Source organism: Bubalus kerabau, chromosome 5 (assembly GCF_029407905.1).
Source record: "Bubalus kerabau isolate K-KA32 ecotype Philippines breed swamp buffalo chromosome 5, PCC_UOA_SB_1v2, whole genome shotgun sequence".
NCBI lineage: Eukaryota > Metazoa > Chordata > Mammalia > Artiodactyla > Bovidae > Bubalus > Bubalus kerabau.
The window spans coordinates 35703395-35715894 of NC_073628.1; the positions used below are offsets into that span (position 1 = coordinate 35703395).

Sequence of the window (12500 nt, forward strand, 5' to 3'; positions counted from 1 at the left end):
CTGAGCCCAGTATTCCCACTAAGGGAAATTCCACCTGGAGATTACAGTGTGGATCAAAAGTTTGTCAACACCCACACATGATTTTAGTGCCAAGGAAGACATAATTCCACGTACTGACACTTGTGTTTGTTCTGCAACATGGCAGAATCAAGACCATAATCTCCACCTTAATCAGCTATGATAAGGCCAACGGGGACAGCTTCAGTTCATTTTTCAAATAAAAAAATAACAAAGTAATATATGTCTGCAGTGTCTAAAGACTACTTGTTTTTGATGCAAACAGAGTACCTGACTCTTAAGGGACATTGTAAATCCCTCAAACTCTGGGTTAGTTGGCATGACTTTGATATAAGTAGACTAGCTCACTATTTGTAGTACCTACTATGTTCTGGAGCCTTCATACCTTTATCTTATTTAATCCACTTGACACACAGTGGGATGAGTATTACAATCTCTATTTTCAGAGGTGGTAAAATGGAAGGTCAGAGAGGTTTAGTGACCTGCCCAAGGCCACACAGCTCATCAGAGCAACACAGCCAGAATCTGAACTCCAGAATGTTGACTCCTAAACTTTAACCAAGTTGACCAAGTATCAGCTTTTTCAGCTGCCTTTCTGCCTCAGTTTCAAAAGATCAAGCATTTCACAATAATGTTCTTCCCCAAGGGCTTATGGTTATTTTCCCAACTTACTACTTGCAACTTTCTGAGTCTTGCTTCTGAGCAGGCTGACATTTCTCTCTGGTTTCATCCGGCACTGAATAAACTGTCCTGGGTGGGTGGCTGGCCACTCACAGAGATGGATCTCTGGAAGGGCACTGGGTTTCTGCAGTGGCTCCAAATGAGACCTGCTTCCTCTTTATTTAGTCAATGATTTTACAGTCAAACAGTATTTACTCCACATGGGAAAATTTAACTACATTTTGGCTTCAAGGCTGGATTTCTGCAACATCACAATTTAAGCATTTATAAAACTGGTTAATGCTTAGAGGGGAAAAATCCCATCTGAGAAATGACACTTTTAAAATTCTGATCCGAATACAAAGACAGTCAGCTTCAACACAATATTTTCTCTAGGGCCTCCCATGTTCCATGTACTATGAGTAGGGTGAATATAAAAAGGCACCAAGATATCATCTTAGACCAGGGTATTTATTGACAGTATTTTCACCAGTTAGAAAACTAGTATTTTTTTTACCAGTTTAAAAAAAAAAAAAACTAAACTAAAGAATTCCAAGTAGAATTAAAACAAGGAGGGACACATTCTAGCCCAATACAGTAGAGAATGTTCTGATCATCAGCGCTGTTGAACAAACAATGAAACGGCTGGCTTTATTAGTAAGTTTTACCCAAAGTGTGCTGATAAATATTTAACAATTGGCTCTTCGGGAAACAAACAGCCCTGATTTGCAGCGTCTGCTGGTTTCTATGGTGTAAATACTCTTGCCACGGCTGATTTCAAGCTCTCCAAGTGGAGCTGCTGCAAGTGGAGTGGGGAAGGGATGAGGGACGGCAACCATCAGGAATATTTCTATCACACAGACGAAACAGATGTAAACAACCTCGGCACCAAAGTAGACTATACTAAAATAATCAGGAAGCGGCGAGTGTCAAGTATTTTTCCCTTTTTAATGTAATCTAAGTGTAAACTTACATAATTTAGTTTTTTAGTCGTGGCTCTGTTGAATAACTGGCTCACCACATCCCTGAGAAATGAACAATCGGTGCTCCTGAGCCAGGCTGGGGGACTCTGCCACTCACTGAAGCGTCTACCATGGTGGGGTGGGGGAGCAATCAGAGGGTGGATCTGTCAAGGATATAACTGCCTAAGTCTTTAAGCTTATCCAACTGCAGCAGCATCATTGCCGGTGGCTCTTCACCACCAACTAGATGCTGAGAGTTTTGTGTACATTGTTTCACTTATCTCTCAAAACCCTCAGGAGGTAAGACTGGGACAAACATCATCCCCATGAGAGAGTTAAGGAAACTGAGGCTTAGAAAGTGACTCACCTAGAGTCACAGAATAGTAAGAGGCACCGTTGATATGACTGACTCCAAATCCCTTTTCCTTCGACTAGGACGTGACACTGACACCATGAGAGGGGCACTATGCCTACTGGCTCCTGGACTCCCATGATCCCTCAGGGCACCAGGATTTGTGATATACGAGAAAGGAAAAGGTGAACCGCCTACTGGCTCCTGGACTCCCATGATCCCTCAGGGCACCAGGATTTGTGATATACGAGAAAGGAAAAGGTGAACCTCCAGGTGCAGATTTCAGAAGGGTTTGCTCATGCTTCTGAATCCAGAGACTTACACTAAACCTAGACCACACCAAAGAAGTGTTTGGAAGTGTTCAAACAAACAGCATCTTCTTTTCAACCAAAATCTGAAATTAAGTAGATCCACATAAAATCAGGGCTTGCCTGCTAGCTCAACAGTAAAGAATCCATCTGCCAATGCAGAGGATGTGGGTTTGATCCCTCAGTTGGGAAGATCCCCTGGAGAAGGAAATGGCAACCCATTCCAGTATTCTTGCCTGGGAAATCCCATGGACAAAAGAGCCTGGGGGTGGGGGGTGGGTACAATTCAGGGGGTAGGAAAGAGTGGGACACAACTTAGCAACTAAGCAACAACGATAAAAAGTAGAAAATCACTATCTCTGTAAGTAAAAATAGTCAGTCTCTACAACTTAATTTTGTTCCACCAAATGGGCCCCCTTTTGGACATCATTTAGGGACTTCCGGCAACATGCAGCCTGATCTAAACTGTGCTAACACAGAACAAACTCTTTCCTTTAGTCATACTAAATAGCTAAGGAGACTGAGCAGGACCCGTATTCCATATCACAAAGGTAAAAGTGAGCACAGACGTCTTGCCAGACCGCTACCTCATCTTCTACTGTACGCTCAAAGTCCCTGGCAAAGCCAGCAGCCTCCTGACCGATCCCACTGGAAGCCGCAACCTTCGTCCCTGAGTCCGTTCTAGGTGAGCATCCTGACAGGGCACACGGTGGGCTGATAAGATGTTCCCTCTGGGGAGAGGCTCTCCAGTGATGAACAGGCTCCAGGGTCACTGTGGGTTGCCCACCTACCTGCTACTGTGATTGATGGTCTCAGCAGGGCAGGAAGAAAGAAGGCCACTCACACTTGATGAGGCAGCTTGGCCCCAGAGTCCACGGGGAGGCTCTGCACAGCCCACTGGCTCCCTTTCTCCCATCTTCTGGAGCCTCTATCTCTGCTAAAACCCCAGGGCTGCAGCTGAACGTCAGTGTTTGCACTCCGTGTTTACCTGCAGAGGCTTTAGTCACTGGCTTAGCCAAGATCCCCAGGCTGCGTGTGTTGGCTGCGTTTTCATCATGCCTCCATCGCCTGGAATTACTGAGGTACCACTGCATGATGCAAACAACCTAAATTGTGGGCAACAGCTCCTGTACCAACAATGCAGGGTATGGGGAGGGCTACCCGGCTCTTGGCCTGGAGGAATTTTACTTTAAAATCAATCAAAATTGCAGTTGAGAAAGATATAATCACCACTATAAATTTGTGAGCACAGACAATATGACAGGTGAATTATCTGTAGTCCTTACAAACAGCTCAAGGTGACCCCCTGCTACCCTACTTCTTGGATGGGGAAATTAAGGTTCGGGAAAGCTGAAAAGCTTGTCCAGCGTCACACTGGCAGGAAATGGCAGAACCCGATTTTAAACTCATGTTCCTTTACATCCAGAGGCCTTATTCTAGGTATACTGCAACTCTGCCTATAATAAAGGGAAAATACAATTCCCTAGAGGCAGCAATGGCACCCCACTCCAGTACTCTTGCCTGGAAAATCCCATGGACAGAGAAGCCTGGTAGGCTGCAGTCCATGGGGTTGCAAAGAGTCGGATACGACTGAGTGTCTTCACTTTCACTTTTCACTTTCATGCATTGGAGAAGGAAATGGCAAACCACTCCAGTGTTCTTGCCTGGAGAATCCCAGGGACAGGGGAGCCTGGTGGGCTGCCGTCTATGGGGTTGTACAGAGTCGGACACGACTGAAGTGACTTAGCAGCAGCAGCAGCAGCAGCAGCAGAGGCTTACTTACGCCATGCTGATAGTGAGGATAATGATAAAAATGAGAATAGCTAATATTTACATGGTGCTAATAAGGCTCCAGATACTGTTGAAATGGGGGTTTAAATCCCCACAAGAGCCTTCATTTTAGAGCCGCAGGAAACTGAGGCTTCGAAATGGCCTATAACCTGCCTCTGGTTCTACCAACGTCACAGCTGAGGACTGAGCTAGACGGCTCTGCACAATATTTGCTTTAGCATCCTCCTGTCAACCTTGAGGAAAAGGTAGTTAGCATGCCCAAATCACAGATGAGAACAGAAAGGCTCAAAGTCAAGAGACTTTCTCAGAGATACCCAGCTAAAGAGGTTGGAACCATTTATCCCAGCGGTGAGTACATCTCAGGAGCAGGAGATCTGGCTTGGAGCTTAGCTTACCACCTGCTAGCTGCAGCACTGAGAACGAGTCACTTGGTCTCTTTGAGCCTCAGTTTACACCTGAGGACAGTGAGGGGTTTGAAATAGGGGCCTTCTGATCCTTCCTGTCTGGATGCACCAGAGCCCCCAGGGCTGCAATGACCTATGTGAGATATACTCTCAGCTGAGGGGAGGTGAAAACTTTCAGACTCAACACATGTGTCTCCCCCACCTCCGTGGCTGTTACATTTTCAGGCAAATAAACAGCCTCAAATGCTTTCCAAATTGCTGCTTAATGCTCTCCTTAGAGCATGATCTCGTTTATGGAACTGTAGAAAGGGTTTATGGCATCACCGTTGATAGCGCAACGTCCCAAATGATTTATCAGCGAAGGTGATGTAAAGAGCAGCAAGAAACCTCAGGGGCCGAGGAAGGGGGTTAACTACCCGGTTCTTGCTGGGAAGGTGAGGGGCAGACAGCGCTGGAGGGAGCAGACCATCTGTATGAGTTCAAACAACTTGTCACGGGGCTGCCTTTAGGTGACTTCTTGTATAAGCCAGGAACTGCAAAACATGGACAATTGAGAACGTGCTGAAAGAGCTGACCGAAGTTCATGGTGCCTGCTGATGTCTCAAAGTCACAGACAATGTGGGACACTGAGTACAAAACGTGTCTCAGAGCTTTCCCCATCATAGCAGCTATGGAGCTCATGGCCTGTGTAGGGATTTCAGAGTAACAGTGACCAGTTAGCTGCCCCAGTGCATTGTGGGAATATCAAGCTGCATGGCAGGGATGGGCAAAGGGCAGCTGAGGATGTCCTGGGTGATGTGGGATTAGGGCTGGTATAAATTATAGGTAGCAGGCATAGCTCTCGGTAATTTACATAGTCTGGATGGTCTCACCTACTTTCACCTCCCCTGCATCACCTCCTGCTACATCCCCTCTCACGACTCAACTCCCACATCCCCCTGTCTTAGCACCAGCTGTTCCCTCTGTCAGGAAGGCCCTCCCCCAACCCCCAACCATGCTCTGCCTGCAAAGCCCTACCCTTCCCTCCAGCTTGTTCAAACGTCACCTGACTTGGGAAGCCTCCTTCCTAACCAGGGCTGGATTCACGGGTGTGTAATGTGGGCAGCAGCACATGGCTCATACTTAGAAGAGCTCCACACTTGGCTTAATGCTCTGCTGGTGCTGGCTTCAAATTCTTAACACTGTTTGAACAAGGGGCTCTGCATTTTTGATTTGCACTGGGACCTGCAAATGACTTACTCCCATCCCCTGAGATCAGAGAAAGCAATGGCACCCCACTCCATCCTCTTGCCTGGAAAAATCCGATGGATGGAGGAACCTGGTAGGCTGCAGTCCATGGGGTCGCGAAGAGTCGGACACAACTGAGCGACTTCACTTTCACTTTTCACTTTCACGCATTGGAGAAGGAAATGGCAACCCACTCCAGTGTTCTTGCCTGGAGAAACCCAGGGACGGGGGAGCCTGGTGGGCTTCCGTCTATGGGGTCACACAGAGTCAGACACGACTGAAGCGACTTAGCAGCAGCAGCAGCAGCATCCCCTGAGATGAAGTCAGGGGCTCCCACCCTGAGGTCTCAACACCTTAGACATTCCTAGACTGTGGAACCTGACATTGTGCTTAATTATTTGTCTCTTTCACCCTGCCTTGTTGCCGAAAAATAACAGTCTTCAGACAGTTAAAAATGATATGACAGATAAATCCAAAAAAAAAACACCAAAACACAGCAAACAGCAGTTTGGCATACACTGGTATTAGGTGAGCAATGAAACAAGGAAAAGTAAGGCAGGTAACCAAAATCAAGCCAGGAATGAGGTGAATTTTCTTAACAGGCAGACTGAAGATTTGGCCCTGTGCTCCCTAGCAGTCTATAAAGAAAATGAAACAGTATTGTTCACACAATTCCGTATTTAAGAGATTAAAAACAAGCCCACTTCTTTGGAGAAACATGTTTATTCTTAACATTGAGAAAAACTGAAATTTCTCTGAGAATCTTCATAAAAGGGCCTTGTCAACCAGATAAGTCCCTGGCCTGTATCTATACCTAATGAAACCGTCACATTTGGTGCATCTTGAGGGGAGCACTGTTTTGAAGGAAGGCTCCATGGCTTGGGCTGGATTCTCCGAGGTGCCCACAACTCACAAAGGATTAAGATTAACTGGGGACTGTAAGGACAGGCACAGTAGATGCTGTCTCATAACCACCCTCAATCCAGGCTGATGCAACTTCCATAGAGCACAGGTTCCACGAGTCAGCAGTTTGGTAATGAGAGCTTACTCTGATGGGATTATTTATGGGTTGTCCCCATCTGTTCTTGGGAAAAGTCCTAGAAAGAGCAAACAAGGCCAGTGATGGGTTTTCTGGGGGAGGAGGAGGCTGATTGGCGACGACATACCTGCCCCATCTACCTGTCTGAAGAAGTCATTGCGATGTGTCCGATTTAGCATGTGATGCGGGGAGAAGCAGGGAGAGGGCATTACAGGGAAGAGCTGGTTTAGGCCGGCCCTAGCCCGTCCTGAGAAGTGAGGGGGCTGTCCGTGCCAGGGGTGGAGATCCCAGGCTCCTGTCCTTCAGTGATGCCCCAGGAGCAGCTCACATCTGTGGACACCTAATGGAGGCCCGATGAGCCCCTTTAACCTTGTCACAGATATTATGAAGGAGGAACGGCCACATGCATTTTATTGTCGAGGAAATCAGAGAAGTAAGTTGGATTTGGGACTCACAGTAGAACAGAAAGACCGTGACAATTCCCTCTGTTCTGCATTTGGTTGGCTCACACTCCAATCCAAACAGAACCCCTGGTCAGTGGAATTCTGACTCCACTGCCCAGCCATTCAGTGACCAGCTGTGTGAGCGTGAACACGGACACGCCGCCTCTGGACGGCAGTGTCCGCTGTCAAATGCCCACCTTTCAAGATGACTAAGTATGAAGTGAAGCCACGCTGCCCCGTCCACGGAGGGCACTCAGTGAGCACAGGTCGCTGTGTTGCCTTTCCCTGGGTCAGGGATGTGGAGGCCCAGGAACTGACTCCCGTGCCTACGAGGATGGACCCACATGGCTCCCAACCCCCAGCAGAGGTTACAGTGCCACCTCCTGCAGCTCCTGCCGTCCTCAAGGGATCATGCGATACCAGCTCCATCAGGAGATTTTTGCACAAGGTTTGGTAGGGGGGCAGGGGGCTGTGAAAATTAAGAAACAAAACCGCTCTGTGACCTTGTTAAATGTGTGCCTGCCTGCCTCTCCGCGTGCTTCTCCTGTTCCTGCTCTGGGTCGTGCGCCTATTATTAACCACCACCCTTGGAGAGGAAATGGGCGCCTCATCCCAGGAACATATTGTGGGGGAAGAGCCTGCTTAATATAGTGTAATCGGTAAGCTTTTTTTTTTTTTTTTAATCCCACCTCTCTGAAGTAGAAGCTGGCTCAGAACACATCTTGGGCTCCCCATTGCCTAGAGAAATCACCGTAAGTTCCTAGACAGACATTCAAGGTCTTTATGACTAAGCCCCCCTCCCCCCACTACCCCCACGCCACCCTGGCTGGGTCTCCTTTGCACTCTCCTTATACATAACCCAGCCCATGGGCCACCAAGATTAACCAGATTACCTTGCCCACATGGTGCCTTGCTTAGAGTCAAGGCTGCCTGAAGCCCCTCCCTTCATATCCTTGCCCATCAGGTATCTATCCAGTCCTGACAGCCTTCCCCAAAGGCTTCCTTTTCTACCAAGCTGGTCTGGACTCCTCAGTCCAAAGTAAACCCCCTCATCCAAAGTCCAATAGCTCTTGCCTCATTTGTCTTCCACAGCACTTATTGCTCACTTCAGTTCAGTCACTCAGTCGTGTCTGACTCTTTGTGACCCCATGGACTGCAGCACGCCGAGCCTTCCTGTCCATCACCAACTCCTGGAGCTTGCTCAAACTCATGTCCATCGAGTCGGTGATGCCATCCAACCATCTCATCCTCTGTCGTCCCCTTCTCCTGCCTTCAATCTTTCCCAGCATCAGGGTCTTTTCTAATGTGTCAGTTTTTTGCATCAGGTGGCCAAAGTATTGGAGTTTCAGCTTCAGCATCAGTCCTTCCAATGAACATTCAGGACTGATCTCCTCTAGGATCGACTGGTTTGATCTCCTTTCTGTCCAAGGGACTCTCCAGAGTCTTCTCCAACACCACAGTTCAAAAGCATCAAAATTACTGTACTAAACATACTGTACTTACTGGACTAAATGACAGACTGTCACTTTCCTGTATGTTTCTCATCCCCTCTTCCTGTGCCACCTACTGTCAGATTCAGGTCAAAGTCTCCAGCAACAAGTATTCCCCAGGCGTGGCATTTATAAGGCATCCTTCTCCCATCAGAATCCCAACACTGACCGAAAGCCATGAAACTTGGTGTCCCATATACAGTTCCCACTCAACTGTGTCTCTTTTCCTCCATTCCCTGGAGCTTTTTCACATCCATTACTATCTCCTTAACCAGCAGACACCTTCTTTTGGGAAGGGTTTGGGTCTCATGTCTCTCTGTCTCCACAATCCAGTGCTAGGTATATGGTAAGCTTTGAAAAATACCTATTAACTGTGGAGGAAATACGAAGCAATATAATAAACTAAAAGAAAAGAAAAACTGGATCTCAAACTCCTTAAGGGCAGGGCCCCCATCTTAGTTTTCTTTTTTCCCTTTAATGCTCTCTGGCTTCAGCAGATGCTCAATAAAAGATAGGGGTTGATCTGAACTGAACTATACGCAGGTCTTAATACTTAAAACAGATCATTAATCTTCACAAGCCCTCAGTTATTTTCCCGCCAGCCTTAGTGAAGTGAGGTTATATAAGTCAGCCAGAAGGTGAGGCAGAAAGACCATGTTGACAATTTCAAGTGCCACAGAAATAGATAATTTTAATGGATACAGTATTTCTACAGAAATAAAACACTATGATTGAGATAGAGGCCAAGGGTTCCACCACTGGATGAGAGTGAAGTTTAATTTGAATCAATGAGGAAGGTCTACAGGTCAATTACCTTTCATTTCACTCCTGTGCAGTAAATGAAAGTTTAGGGGCAGTAGCAAAAGTATCTTGGAAAGGAGCATTTTGCAATTTATCAATTCATATATAGTCACTGGCACAACAAACATTTTGTAGAAAATACTTTTGTATTGATTAGCCCATTGAGTTTAAGTCAATCTCAATTGAAAGTTCACAGTCAGTGAAGGAAAACTGTATCTAGTCCTATTATTATTCCCATTTTACAGCTGAGAAAACTGAGTCTTGGTGAATTTGTGCATCTTGTCCAAACATAAATCCAGGGAGAGCATAGTTTAAATTTGAAATAAGACTTATTTTGACTCCACCCCACCCCCGTCTCCAAGCCCTGTGACATATGCACAAAACCAGATCTACCTAAGAAACCAACAGAAGGAGCAGTGGTGGTAACACACAGCTTGGGGAAGGAATCCAAGTCCAGTGATCTGCATCCAGGTACCTCAAAAGCTGATGTGGGTCTCCAAAGAGGCAAGTCCACCACTGTCTTTTAAAGGTCATTAAAGTAGGACAGTGCCTGAAACCTAAAGGTTTTCAGGCTCTGCCCATGGACTAGGATGGAAAATGCTTCCCAGGCACATAATTTAGGAATGAATGCTTCAGCCAGTGCCTTAATGATTAGTGCCCACAGCCTGATCAAGCCCCTGTCACCCAGAGGGACTGTAAACGTGGGGAGATGGCTTGAAAAACTTCCTTTTCAATGTCTCTTCCTCCCGTTTTCTCTTTCAGACCCATCCCTACACACTGCCAGAACTTCCACCACAGTACCCTGAGTGGGCTGCTCAGCAGTGCTGGGAGAAACCATCTCCAGAACATCTTCTCTTAGGAACGTGAGACGCATCCCTTCATTCATCAAATGTTTGCTAAGCACCTCTGATACCCCAGCCTCTGTCACAGACAAAATGAAGCTTTTGTTTCAATGGAGAGAGGGTGAATTACGTAGGAAACAGAAGACCCAGGAAGCTACCACAGAAACTGACATGGGGCAGGAGGAGCAGGAGGCAGACAGGTGGACTTGTCTATCCTGGGGAGGGAGGGGTGGTCAAGGAAGCCTTCTCAGAGGAGGTGGGACTTGAGTGATGACCTGGAAAACTAGAAGAAGCAGCCATGCAAAGACCTGGGGGCAGAGTGCTCCTAACAGCAGGAGAAGGGCAAAGCCTTGAGGCAGGAAGGTGCTGGCTTTTTCCAGTAACAGTAAGGCCAGTGCTGGAGGCCAGGTTAGTAGGGGAGATGAGGAGATGAGATCAGAAGTTGGCAGGACAGGCAGAGTAGGCTCAGTGGGCCTCAGCGAGACATTTGGTTTTTATTCTGAGTGTTCTGGGAAGCCACAGGAAGGTTTTACAGAAGAGAGTGTCAGCAGCTGACTTACATTTTTAAAGGTCTCTCCAACGGCCCTGTAGGAGTGGGTATAGAAGGGCAAACGGGGTGGGGGCGGGCATGTAAAGTCTGCTGAGTAAGAGGTGAGAGTGGTTTGGGCTAAAATGGCAGAAATGGAAATAAAGGAAAGTGGGGAGATTCGAATAATGGCATGCTGGTAAATGTTTAATACACGGCTCTCAGGGGAACAAAGCCCGCTTTGCCGATTTCCGTGGTGTAAATACTTCCACTATGGCTGATGTCAGCGTGACATCAAGGAAGGCAGAGCTGGAAAAAGCCACGCGGAGTTCTCTCTTGCGAGCCGGGGGAGCCGGCCAGCACACCCTGGGCTTCCAGGAGGCCTGAAGGGCTTGCTAACAGCCTGACCGTGGGCTAAGGGAAATGGAGGGATGAGAGGTGACTTCTAGTATTTGAACTCCAGAGATGGGAAAGATGGAGCAGCCACTTCTGGAACCTCCAGCTTCTGTCCGTTCCCTGGCCTCCCAAGTTCCTGAAAGGCAGGAGGCTTTGGGGGAATGAGGGCACCCACCAGGCTCTGGGGATCCTTGAGAGTTGACTGCAGGCCTCGACTTCAGCCTCATGCACAGATGGAACATATGAAGGACAAACCCAAGAAGGTGTGACCTTGACCTCCTGATCTGCAAAATGGAATGGTGATACTAACACTCCCCAAGGGCCACCATGAGAATCAAACGGGAACTGATACAAGAGCCAGCAGAGTCAAGAGCAACGGAACCCATAGGCGTTACAACATGATCCACATTGCGGCCTGTGACCTGTTCCTACCCCATGTGACAGACGGAAAAATGAAGCTCAGAGCCATTAAGCCACGAGTCCAAACCCATTCAGCTTATAAGTGGCAGAACCCAATTCAAGCAGTCCCAGGCAGTCAGACTGACCTTCTCAGCTGCTGGGGCCACCCCAGCCAAGGGCTGATCAATGTCTTCTCTCTCACCAGGGACAGCAGAGACCACACAGAGTCATGGGACACATTAGCTATCCTGGCTTTGTCAAATCTTACAGGGAAACTACATGAATGAAACCCAGGCAAGAGGTGAGAATCAGGGCATTTCCTCTCCCAACCAGGAAGGAGGGAAAGAAGAGGCCCACCCAGATGGAAGAGCATTTGCTCATCTGTTTAGGATGAATGATTCCACGTGAGGCAAAGTGTAGGGATGGAGGCATGGCAGCTGGGCTGGAAAAAGCCCTAATTGTGCTTAGCACAATGGTGAGGGTGTTCCCCTAGTGGAGATGGCATGTCCTGTCCCTGCCTGATAAGTGGATATTTTTACCCTTTTGCATGGCCAACATTTTTTTTTTTTTTTTTTTTTTTTACCTAATAGACATTTACAAGCCCAGGCCTTGGGGTCAGAGTCATGAGTACTGACTCTGCTCTTGCTACTTAAGGACTATGAGCAAGTAGAGTTCAGGTAAGCTCCTTGCACCTCCACTTTCTCATCTGTAAAATGGGGACACAGCGGAATCCTCATCTCCAGGGGCTGTGGTGATGTTGGAGCAGGCTCACAGGGTGGGTCAGGAGGAGAGCTGGGGTACAGATCATGTAATGAGGCATCCCCTTCCTCCCCAAGGTCTGC

General features: G+C 47.5%; 1 long non-coding RNA gene across 4 annotated transcripts in view; it reads right to left on the reverse strand.

The window, feature by feature from the left end:
* The window catches only part of LOC129652636 (uncharacterized), a 343372-nt gene that overhangs the window by 196493 nt on the left and 134379 nt on the right, over positions 1-12500 (reverse strand). For 3 of the 4 annotated variants that reach the window (XR_008714632.1, XR_008714634.1, XR_008714631.1), the window contains exon 1: positions 11805-11994. The exons of the other annotated variant lie outside the window; for it this stretch is intronic. This is a non-coding gene — a long non-coding RNA (uncharacterized LOC129652636). Of the gene's footprint in view, positions 1-11804; positions 11995-12500 lie in introns of those variants that run through there. 4 annotated transcript variants of the gene reach the window in all.